Raw genomic sequence first — 10,351 nt, forward strand, 5'->3', positions numbered from 1 at the left:
CCTGAGGTGCAAAAAGGAGTTCATGATGTCTGGCAGAGCCCTGACACTGGATGTAGTCTTCCTTGACCTTAGTAATGCTTTTGACACTGTCTCCCATAACATCCTTGCCAGTAAGCTCAGGAAGTGTGGGATGGAAGAACAGAGAGTGAGATGGATCAGGAACCGGCTACAAAATAGAGTCCTAAGAGTGGTGGTCAAAGGTGCCAGGTCCAGCTGGAGAGCTGTAACCAGTGGAGTCCCTCAGGGATCAGTGCTGGGTCCTGTCCTGTTCACATCTTCGTCAATGGCATTGATGAGGGCACAGAGTCTGCTCAGCAAATTTGTTGACAATACCAAACTGGGAGGCTTGGCTCAGACACCTGAAGGCTGTGCAACCATTCACAGACTTGGACAGACTGAGAGCTGGGCAGAGAGGAACCTAATGAGGTTCAACAAGGATGAGAGCAGAGTCCTGTTCCTGGGCAGGAAGAATAAACTGCAGCAGTACAGGCTGGGAGGTGATCTGCTGGAGAGCAGCTCTGTGGAGAAGGACCTGGGAGTGCTGGTGGGCAGCAAGTTCTGCATGGGACAGCAATGTGCCCTGGTGGCCAAGAAGGCCAATGGGATCCTGGGGTGCATTAGGAGGAGTGTGTCCAGCACATCCAGGGAGGTTCTTCTCCCCCTCTACTCTGCCTTGGTGAGGCCCCACCTGATATATTGCATCCAGTTCTGGGCTCCCCAGCTCAAGAGGGACAGGGGTCTGCTGGAGAGAGTCCAAGGGAGGGCTACAAGTGTGATGAAGGTGAGGAGAGGCTGAGAGCCCTGGGGCTGTTTGGTCTGGAGAGGAGAAGACTGAGAGGAGGTTTAATAAATGTTTATAAATATCTGAGGGATGGTGGTCAGGAAGGAAGGGACAGGGACAGGCTCTGCTCAGTCACACCCTGGGACAGGACAAGGGGCAATGGCTATAAACTCCAGCACAGGAGGTTCCACCTCAACATGAGGAGGAACTTCTTCACTGTGAGGGTGACAGAGCACTGGAACAGGCTGTCCAGATGGGTGGTGGAGTCTCATTCTCTGAGTCTCATTAACATCTCCAAGCATAGCCTAGGCCTTGTCCCTGGAAAAACTGATTCCACTCCTCCCATCCTGCTCCCATCAGTGCTATAGACAGAGGGATGGAGACACCATCAGCAAGTGTGCTGATGGCACCAAGCTGAGTGGTGCTGCTGATATGCCAGAGGGACAGGATAGCATCCAGAGGGAGCTGGACAAGCTGGAGAGGTGGTGCCCAGGTGACCCTCATGAGGTTCTACAAGAGCAAGAGCAGTGCTGGGCTGGAACAATCCTCACTATCAACACAGTCTGGGGGAGGAGGTGATAGAAAGCAGCCCTGAGGAAAAGGACTTGGGGGTGCTGGTGGGGGAGAAGATGGCCAGGAGCAGGCAGTGTGAGCTTGCAGCACAGAAAGCCAAGGGCAGTCTGGGCTGCATCCAAAGCAGCAAGGCCAGAGATGGAGAGAGAGGATCCTGGCACTTTATGATCACAGTATCGCCAAGGTTGGAAGAGACCTCAAAGATCATCAAGTCCAACCTGTCACCACAGACCTCATGACTAAAACATAGCACCAAGTGCCATGTCTGAACCCCTCCAGGGACAGTGACTCCACCACCTCCCTGGGCAGCACATTCCAATGGTGAATGACTCTCTAAGTGAAGAACTTTCTCCTCACCTTGAGCCTAAACTTCCCCTGGTGCAGCTTGAGACTGTGTCCTCTTGTTCTGGTGCTGGTTGCTAGAGAGAAGAGACCAACCCCCACCTGGCTACAACCTCCCTTCAGGTAGTTGTAGAGAGCAATGAGGTCTCCCCTGAGCCTCCTCTTCCCCAGGCTAAACAATCCCAGCTCCCTCAGCCTCTCCTCACAGGGCTTGTGCCCAAGGCCTCTCCCCAGACTTGTTGCCCTTCTCTGGACACGTTCAAGTGTCTCAGGACACGTTCAAGCCTGTCTCACAGTGGGGAGGGCTAGCCGTGGTGGGTGGGCGAGCGATAGCTCCCAAAACCCGAGAGGGCGAGCGGTGGCTTCAGTTAAAAGCTGTTCTCAAAAGCTCGGGGAACTCATTCATGGCTTTGGCTGGAAAAGCCACTCTATCACTCCCCCTCTTAAGTGAACAGGGGGAGAAGGGAAACAAAATATAACCTAGCTGTAATTTCTGCAGTATTTTCTATAAGCTTGCTTAAGATCCAAGCTCCTGTGCTGGCCATGTGGCTTCTTGATAACTTTTGCTTTGTTTAGGAAATACTTTATTTGCTTAGGAACCTGCCAAGGCAGATAATGGCTGTGTGTTTCTTCCCCTGCTTGTAGGGCTGCTGCTCTGTGGGAGCTATGCTGGACAGGTTATCATTTCTTTCTCCCCACCTGAAATGAATGTAGAGAATCTTATTATGCAGGCCCCCAAGATTTTGATCCATCCTTACGTGAGCTCTCTAGGACTGCTAAGCAACATCACTGGCATGTTGCAGGTTCTGTGGAGTTTGTTTCCATCATGGCATGAAAGGAGACAGCCCTTGGGTGGGGATATATTGAAATGTGCCTTGAAGTGGTCAGTCCCTGGGTGGCAGGGTGTGTGGAAGGACTTGGGCAGATTCCTAGGAGCATTATCACCTTCCATAGCCTGGGATTTTACCCCAGAAGAGGCAAGGGATCCTACTAAACTGACTCACCATCTGATGGAAGGGTGCTTTGCTTATCCCAGTGAGAACCAACAACTTCTTGCACTCTACTGGGGCCTGGCCTGTGCTTACCGAGCCACAGTTCAGTACTCTATGGGGACTATGGCTGAGGCAGGCACCCAAACACTACCTGAGGACACCATGGTGGAGATGGGGACCCAAACAGCAACCAGAGAGATTGTCCCAGTCGTAAAAAAGAAGCAGTGGACAAGGAGGTCAACAGGTCCCTCTCATCGATTGGTAAGGGATGAGGAAGATTATGATCAAGAGGCTGGTCCATCGAGTGGGAAATCAGAGGAAGTGAGTGAGATTAAACAAGAAGCAGAGACTACTCGGTCCTTAACCTCAGCGGAACTGAGAGACATAGGCAAGGATCATAGTCGCCAGCCAGGAGAGCGGATTGCTGCTTGGCTGCTCCGGTGCTGGGATAATGGGGCTGACAGCCAACTGCTGGAAGGGAAAGAGGCCCAACAATTGGGACCCGTTGCTAGAAACAGAGGCATTGAGAAAGGCATTGCAAAAGAGACAGGCATAGGCAGCCCCTGGAGATGACTCCTGCTAAGTGTGAGGGCCAGGTACCCATGCAAGGAGGACCTTGAGTTCTCCAGGGAAGTGGAACACTGCAGATGAAGGAATCCAATACTTAAGAGAATTAGCAGTGTTGGAAGTTATCTATAGTGATTTAGATGATCAAAGTGTCTCCACAGATCCAGAGGATATCCCAAGCACACAGGTGTGACCGTTTGACGCTGTGCCTTTAAGAAAGGGGCACACTGGCTAAATGTTTGTAAAATATTTTGGTATTCTAAACGAATTTCATTGGCCAAGTACAGGGGGGAGGTGAGATTGGACCCAGGGGAGCTGGGAACTTTCTCTCAGTCTTCCTTCCTTCGCTGTCCCTTTCGGCTGGATCTGCTTCTGGGCTTCTTGCCAAGAGATAAGAACTAACTCAATCTCTGTAACAGGCCTGTCTGCTTCTTCCCCTGTCCTGCTAACCATCCTCGTCTCTTCTTCTACCTCTTTGGGGGAGAAGGGAGGTAGGGGATGAAGGGGGGCACAGGGGGAAGCCCCCTCTGTGGGGGGTCTGGTTTCTGGTTGAGTTCATTTGCTGTATGCTCCTGTATATATTGTAAAATACCTGTGTTTGTTGTGTTACATATAATCTGTTTCCTTGTAAAATATACTCTCATTTCTCCGACTGGGTTTAGCCATGGTCTCTTTCTCAGTGGGGGAGGGAAAGCAGAGCCTTTCCTTTCAAACCACCACACACTCTTTTTTTTTGGCTCACCAACATGGGGCCGGGTAATTAAGTAATTAAGTTGATTTATTACTTGTCTCAGCCGGAGAAACGAAATGAAGGTGCTCTGGGTTTTAGAACATTTATTCTTCTCGGTCTGTGGCATGTTGGTCTACCGGTACTGCATCGGGTTGATGTTAGACCAGATAGGTAAATATTTAATGCGTAAAATCTATTTGTGGTTTATGCATAGGATCCAGCTGTTGTATAAACACTGTTTGGGTTTTTTTGGGCTCACTAATTACAGCAATACAACGTCTTCCACTTTGCCGATCAAGATAAGGGAGTTTAAGGTCCCAGGAGGTCAAAGAGTAACTTTAAGTGCTGGCTGGGATCCTAAGGTGATTTATTTGACATGTGTAATCCTGCTGTTGCTGATAATTATTGTGTCTCTGCTGTGGGCTCTACATAGAGAGCTGAAGGATGAAATCAAAGATTCCATATCCCAATTGGCACAAAGAGATAATTCCAATTCTTCCTCCAGGTGGGTGCAGGTTTCAGCTGTGAGGAATAGATGTCCTCCAAGGAGGTCATTCCAAAACAGACCAAACCAAAACAGACCACCAAGGCAATCATGTAGGACCATTAGGATAACTCTATGTGATCAGTTTGGTGAGAACATGAACAGGTGGGATGGCCAACCAACTTCTAATCTTTTCAGGAGACTGAGGGAACTGCAGAGTGGCAGAACCCAGGGTAGCAATACCAGAAGGGTAGCTGTTACTTCTACAGTTCCCCAGGACAACTATGACAGCTCCAACAGTGGCTCCAGTTCTAACACTGCACAGTGTGCTTGTTGCAACTGTGGAAATGTTCCCCATAATTAGGGGTGCCCTGCCTCCCACCAGGGGGAGGAGAGGGATAATGGAGATAACAGAATCTATTGGGATGTGTACATCCATTGGCCTGGCACTTCACACTTTCGGAAGTACAGGGCCTTGGTTGACACAGGAGCTCAGTGCACCATATTGCCATCAAATTATCAGGGATCAGAGTCTATAACTATTCTGGGAGTCACTGGTGGATCTCAAGAGTTAAGTAAGGTGGAGGTTAATATAAGTTTAACTGGTAACCAGTGGAAGAAGCATACAGTTGTGACCGGACCTGATGCACCTTGTATTTTGGGAATTGATTTTCTGAGAGAAGGGCGTTTCAAGGACCCTAAAGGTTACAAATGGGCTTTTGGAGTAGCTTCTGTAGAAACTGATGGGCAAAAGCTGAAGCTGTCTGCTAGACCTGAACCTTATGATGAATCTGCAGTTGTGGGACAACACAAGATTCAGGACATTAAATTGCCAGTTGCTTCTCAGACTGTGCATCACAGACAGTACAGAACCAACCCTGACTCTTTGTTGCCCATTCAGAATCTGATTCGTCAGTTGGAGAGTCAGAAAGTCATCAGCAAAACTCATTCACCTTTCAACAGTCCAGTGTGGCCTGTGCGAAAGCCGAATGGAGACTGGCGTCTGACAGTGGACAACCGAGCCCTAAATGAACTAACACCACCTATGAGTGCAGCAGTACCAGACATGATGGAACTCCAGTATGAGCTGGAATCCAAAGAGGCCAAATGGTATGCTACCATAGACATTGCTAATGCCTTCTTCTCTATTCCCATAGCAGAGGAATGCAGGCCTCAGTTTGCTTTCACCTGGAGAGGAATCCAGTACACTTTCAACAGATTGCCGATGGGTTGGATCCACAGCTCCAGCATCTGTCATGCAGTAATCCACGATGCTCTGGAGGAAGGTGGTGCTCCAGAACACATCCAGTTCATCAATGATATCATCGTCTGGGGTAAAACTGCTGAGGAAGTCTTCGAGAAAGGTAACAAAATCATGGACATTCTCCTGAATGCAGGTTTTGCCATCAAGCAAGACAAGGTGAAAGGTCCTACCACAGAGATCCAGTGTCTGGGAGTGCGGTGGCAGGATGGACGCCGACACATTCCAGTGGATGTGGTAAACAGAGTCTCTACCATGGCAAATCCCACAAACAAGCAAGAAACTCTAAGTTTCTTGGGGATAGTGGGATTTTGGAGACTGCACATTCCTGGATACAGTCAGATTGTGAAACCTCTGTATGATGTGACTCGAAAGAGGAACAGTTTCCACTGGGGACCTGAACAACAAGCAGCCTTTGATCAAATAAAGCAAGAGGTAGTTCAAGCAGTGGGTCTGGGACCTGTGCGAGATGGTCCAGACATTAAGAACATTTTGTACACGGCTGCAGGTGGCAATGGTCCAACCTGGTGCTTGTGGCAAAAAACTCCAGGTGAGACATGTGGACGACCTCTTGGTTTCTGGAGTCGAGGTTACAGAGGTTCAGAGGCTAATTACACTCCAACAGAGAAAGAGATTCTAGCTGCCTATGAAGGAGTGAAAGCAGCTTCTGAAGTGATTGGAACTGAATCACAACTTCTCCTAGCTCCCAGATTGCCAGTTTTGAATTGGATGTTCAAAGGCAAAGGTTCCACACCACATCATGCCACAGATTCCACCTGGTCCAAGTGGATGGCTCTGATAACACAGAGAGCTCGAATGGGAAATCTTGAAAGACCTGGTCTGGTGGAGGTGATCTCAAGTTGGCCTGAAGATACCAACTGTACTAAACCTCCAGAGGAGAGAGTAACTCGTTCTGAGGAAGCTCCTCCTTACAATGACCTTTCAGATGATGAAAAGAAATATGCTTTGCTCACAGACGGTTCCTGTCGTCTCGTCGGGAACAAGCGAAGGTGGAAGTCTGCAGTGTGGAGTCCAACACGCCGAGTTGCAGAGGCGAAGGATGGAGAAGGAGAATCCAGTCAGTTTGCAGAGGTAAAAGCTGTGCAGCTAGCTCTCAACGTAGCTGAACATGAGAGATGGCCAAAGCTTTATCTCTACACCGAGTCATGGATGGTGGCCAATGCTCTATGGGGTTGGCTAAAGAACTGGAAAAAGAATGGCTGGCAGAGGAAAGGAAAACCCATCTGGGCAGCCGACCTGTGGCAAGACATTGCTGATCGAGTCGAGAGAATTCCAGTGAAGGTGAGACACATTGATGCTCACATTCCTAAGAGCAAAGCTACTGAGGAACAGCAGCACAACCATCAGACAGATCTAGCTGCAAGAGTTTCTCAAGTAGACAAGGACTCTGATCTTGATCTCGACTGGAAACACCGAGGTGAGATATTCTTAGCTCGGTGGGCTCACGATTCATCAGGACATCAAGGCAGAGATGCAACATACCAGTGAGCTCGTGACAGATCCATAGACATTTCCATGGATTCTATCACACAAGTCATCCATGACTGTGACATTTGTGCTGCTATTAAGCAGGCAAAGTGAATTAAGCCCTTGTGGGATGGTGACAGATAGTCCAAGTCAGGTATGGTGAAGCCTGGCAGATTGACTACATCACTCTACCACCTTCTCGTTCTAGTAAGCAATACGTGCTTACTATGGTAGAGGCAAACACTGGATGGCTGGAAACTTATGCAGTTCCACATGCAACTGCCCGCAACACCATTCTCGGTCTGGAGAGACAGATCCTGTGGAGACACGGAACTCCAGAGAGGATTGAGTCAGACAACGGAACTCACTTCAAGAACAACCTTGTAAAGAGCTGGGCAAAAGAGCATGGTATTGAGTGGATTTTCCATATTCCTAACTATGCACCAGCGGCAGGGAAGATTGAACACTACAACGGTTTGTTGAAGACCACTCTCAAAGCCATGGGAGGTGGATCTTTGAAAAACTGGGAGAAACATTTAACACAAGCAACCTGGCTGGTGAATAGTAGAGGTTCAGTGAACCGAGCTGGACCGGCACATTCAGGTCTGCTACGGAGTGTAGAAGGTGATAGAGTTCCTGTTGTTAGAGAAAAGAACCTGTTAGGTAAAACTGTTTGGGTATTTTCACCCTCAGGAGAGGCTAAACCTGTCCGAGGGGTGGTTTCAGGAGAAGGTCCGGGTCACACTGATTGGGTAATGCAGGAGAATGGTCAAATTCCGTGTATTCCACAAAGAAATTTTATTTTAGCTGGAAGAGTTTAGTTTCAGACTGTTATACAGCTACAACACGCCCAAAGGAAGAATCCCTGAGGAATCTACAGTGCACGAACCCTGAGAACCCTGAGAGCCCTGAGTCAACTGAGAGTCCCTGTGTTCCTGTTTCCCTTTTCTTCACTTCATCTGCAGAGAGACAAGCTGGTTTCCATTTTCTTATTTCCTGACTTTTTTGGACTTCTGAATTGTCTACATCTGAGTATAGCCGGAACGGACTATGAACTTTGCTCATGAACTGTAAATATTGTTTCCGATTGGATGGACAGTACAAACGACCAATGAAATTGTTTAGAAGGGGTGGACTGTGGCAGTTTGACGCTGTGCCTTTAAGAAAGGGGCACACTGGCTAAATGTTTATAAAATATTTTGGTAGTCTAAACGAATTTCATTGGCCAAGGAGGTGGGAGGTGAGATTGGGACCAGCGCAGCTGGAACTTTCTCTCAGTCTTCCTTCCTTTGCTGTCCCTTTCGGCTGGATCTGCTTCTGGGCTTCTTGCCAAGAGATAAGAACTAACTCCTTCCCTGTAACAGGCCTGTCCGCTTCTTCCCCTGTCCTGCTAACCATCCTCGTCTATTCTTCTACCTCTTTGGGGGAGAAGGGAGGTAGGGGGTGAAGGGGGGCACAGGGGGAAGCCCCCTCTGTGGGGGGTCTGGTTTCTGGTTGAGTTCATTTGCTGTATATTCCTGTATATATTGCAAAATACCTGTATTTGTTGTGTTACATAGAATCTGTTTCCTTGTAAAATGTAATCTCATTTCTCCAACTGGGTTTAGCCGTGGTCTCTTTCTCAGTGGGGGAGGGAAAGCAGAGCCTTTCCTTTCAAACCACCACACAGATTAATAACCTCTTCATCACACCTTGCTGCTAGGAAAGGTTACGGAGCAGGTCATGCTGCACTTACAAGATAACCAGGTGACCATGCCCAGTCAGCTGAGGTGTATGAAAGGCAGGTCCTGCCTGACTAATCTGATCTCCTACAGTCAGGTGTTCTGGCTAGAGGGTGAGGGAAGGGCCATGGACACTGTCTGCCTGGACTTTAGTGAAGCCTTTGACACTGTCTGCCTGTCACAAAGGAGAGAGAGCAGGCAGGAGAGTTATAAAAAAGCAAACCTCTGCTCTATTACAATGCAATCTGCTCCCCTGCCAATAGAATAAACTGACCAATTGGATTGTCAGCTGGGGAAGTTCTGTTGTTCCTCTGCTTAGACTACCAAATTATTTGGAGCATTTCAGTGTTGGGAAAGATGAACCAAAACTTGCCCCATCTCACTTAGAAAAGGGAAAATCTCCTGGGGATACCCAGACACTACACTCCCCAAAGAGCAGAGAGGAGGAGGTGAAACTCCTTAGGTTCCATGCTAGCAGGGAGCAGTGTCTTGGCGGGCAGAGGCACAACTCCTGAGTGAGCCAAGCCCCCAGGAACCATCCCCTGGCAGTGAGAAGTTGCTACCAGTCCCAGCGCCGCTTTTCAAAGCCCCAGGACAATCTGCAGAGCCTGGGAAGAAGCTTCCAGAGCTGCCTGCTGCTGTGCTGCAGCCAGAGCAGCCAGTGACCCAAGCCTTACCAGCTAGCATACAGCAGCAGCACCCTCCCACCCCTGCTTGGGTGCAACCCAGTGAGTGCTTTACTGCCTCCTTTGTTGGATGGTTCTTGTGGATGTGGTGAAGGCACATTACGCCCAGAATTATGCCCCAGATACTGAAACCTGTCCCAGCATGTGTGGACACATTCCCCTCCTTTCCTGAGGGGAACAAAGGCCAAGGTGTTAGCCAGGCAGCACAGACAACTGCACACACCCATGGCATGGGATGCTGGTGCTGATACCAAGCATGGCATAATGCTTCAGGCTTCAGGCTTCCTATAGGCTGAAGCTGGTTGTTTACAAGAGGGCCCGTTGGCCAAATCGGGCCTCAAGGAACTTGCAAGTATTACCCCAACTTGTAAATCAGTTGCCCTCTTTCTCTTTGTCCTTTCTCTCCTTGCCTGAGCTGCTAAGCTTGTTGCCTACATGACACAGTCTTTGCTATTAAGCTCATCAGTATAAAGTCTTCACACCTCCCATTACAGACTGAATGCTTTTATCACCTCGCAGTACAGGCTGGATCCTAGGATGCCCTCCCAGTACAGCCTGAGCCCCTCACATCCTCTCTACTCAGTCCCTTGCTCCAATGCAGGGGAGCTGAGCCAAGCCCTCACCTCACCCCTTACACCTCAGCCCCCCCCTAAATCCACTCCTAACCCTGACTCTGCCCCCATTGCTCATCCTGGCTCCAGCCTTTACCCTTGGCATTGACCCTTG

The sequence above is a fragment of the Dryobates pubescens genome, unplaced genomic scaffold (genome assembly GCF_014839835.1).
Source record: "Dryobates pubescens isolate bDryPub1 unplaced genomic scaffold, bDryPub1.pri scaffold_79_arrow_ctg1, whole genome shotgun sequence".
Classification (NCBI taxonomy): domain Eukaryota; kingdom Metazoa; phylum Chordata; class Aves; order Piciformes; family Picidae; genus Dryobates; species Dryobates pubescens.